Source organism: Meleagris gallopavo, chromosome 7 (assembly GCF_000146605.3).
Source record: "Meleagris gallopavo isolate NT-WF06-2002-E0010 breed Aviagen turkey brand Nicholas breeding stock chromosome 7, Turkey_5.1, whole genome shotgun sequence".
Classification (NCBI taxonomy): Eukaryota; Metazoa; Chordata; class Aves; order Galliformes; family Phasianidae; genus Meleagris; species Meleagris gallopavo.
In genome coordinates, this window is record NC_015017.2 from 9814671 (window position 1) to 9817005 (window position 2335).

The following is a 2335-nucleotide window of genomic DNA, read 5'->3' on the forward strand; positions in this document are numbered from 1 at the left end:
CTGCCGTGCCCCTCCGCCCTCCTTTCCGCACGGAAAGTGCCCCCTCGTAACGCCCGTTCCGCCGAGGCCTGTTCTCCCGCGGCGATCCCCGCAGCTCCTCCCGGCCCCCGCACCTGTGCCTGTCACTCAGCGCCTTCCTCGGGCTGCAGCTCCCCCCGCGGCTCGAGTTTCTGGGCACACCTGGCTCCGACGGAGAAGCTGGCGGCGGGCGAGGTGCGCGCAGCCCGGGACCGGCCTTCCCTCACCGCTCTCCTTGCCTTGGGGGGCGAGAAGCGGCCGCGCGCCTCACCTGTTTGCCGGCCCAACGGAAGGAAGAAAGCAAGCGCCCCAAAACCGACAGCCCACAGTGTGAGGCTCCGCGCGGGTCACTCACTCGGCCTTACGTGATGGCGGCAGAAACAGATCAGCCCTTTTCATTGTTGCTGTGGAGAAGCGCAAGTCCTGAGCGCAGCTCGGACAGCCCTAAAGTTCTGAACGAGACTCAATCAGGCACCCTGAATGCCACCACGCGGCACCGGCCCGCACGGCCCCACCGAGGCGGTTTGGGGCCCCCTAGCAGAGGCCTGGCAAACACAATGCACATCTCATGGCCACTTCTCAAACTATCGCAGCTCTTTTCGGCCCTTGGAGGAGCAGTAGACACTTCAACAGCAATATTTCTGTCAAGTGTACCCTGTGGTCCTCCAGCGAGCAGCACCCCTGCCTATTTGCAGTTACATCTTCTCACATTGTTTGCAAATACAGACTGCTGTGGAAATTGGTGGGCTGCTAAACAGGTCTAGGAAAAAAGTGATTCAGGAGTCTGGTTCATAAGCACTGGAATTGCTAGGCAAAAATGCTTGTTTTGACAATGGCAAGAGCTAAAATGCCTACAAATGTGTGCTGGGAGACACCCTGACCCCCCTCCTCCCCATGAAGATGCTGCTTTTTAAAGTGATTAAACAAACATAGAATAATCATAAAATAATAATCACAGAATGGCAAGGTTGGAAACGACCTGCAAGATCATCTAGTCCAACCATCCTCCCACTACCATTGCTACTACGGGCACTAAACCATATTTCGTAGCTCCTCATCCAGACACCTCTTGAACACTGCCAGGGACGGCGACTCCGCTACCTCCCTGGGCAGCCATTCCAGTGTCTGACCACTCTCTGAGAGAAAAAATTCTTCCTGCTGTCTAACCTAAATCTCCTCTGGTACAATTTGCAGCCAACAAAAAAAAGGTGAAATATACACAGGCTAAATCACGGCTGCTCACAGGAACAGCACCAGGATTTACTCTAGTGTCAATTCATCGCTGGTTATTCTCCTGTTTTACTTCTTTTGGGTGCTTAAAATAAAATCTTCAAGAAAAGAGTATCATGATTATCTAATACACAACAAAATGTTGTTAGTTGCATTCAAATATTCCTGTCTTGCTTAATCTGCTTTATGCTACATGGACCCAACCCCAAACAAGCAGCACTTTCCACATGAATCACGTCTTTAAACTCTCACTGAGCAGTGGACCTTGCACTGGTGCAGGGTGCACCCTTCTGGTGTACCTTTCTGGTGTTTCTGCAGCACCTACCAGTGTCTGCAGCATTACTGTTACCACAGGAAATTAATAATAATAATAATATAAAAGACTTGCCACTAGTTGTGTTTACTATATAACAATATAATGCTGAGCTGTTAGCAGCAAGGTTTTTTTTCATTCTCTGAGAAAACTATAAAAGGCAGTTTTAGAAGAGCTGATGAGATTTAAAAAAACCAAACAGTTAATATTTTGTTAATATAATTCAAACTGTTGAATTGGATTCATTCACTTTCTCGAATATTTACCACAGAGCAGCAAAGCTTACCCTAGAAACAGCTGTGCTGTGTATGCTTAATACCATTCAACTGCTAGCAAAATGATTTCAAGTTCATTCTTCCTGCAATACAGACAACCAAGTTGTACCACCTGAGTCACAGTTGTTCCCCAAACTCTCTTGTATAACCTACAGGTATTTTTTTTCCTTCTACAAGAAGATTTGCAGGCCAGAACGAGGGCTTGCTAACTGAAAGTCATTAGATTCAGGCTACCAGACATATTTTTACTAATCTTGGCTAATCTTATGCCTGCTTAAACTCTGTTTTTAAAAACTTCTGCTCAATCAGTTACAAAACAGCCTATACTCACAAGAACGACTGATGTCATTAACAGCCTCTAACCTTCATCATACCTCTCTCATCTGCCTTGAATCTTAATCCATGAAACTTAATCCATGAAAATTTGTGGTTCATGGAGGACAGGGAATTCTGGCCTGCATGGGCAATGCGAGGGCCACAGTGTTCTCCCAGAGGTTTT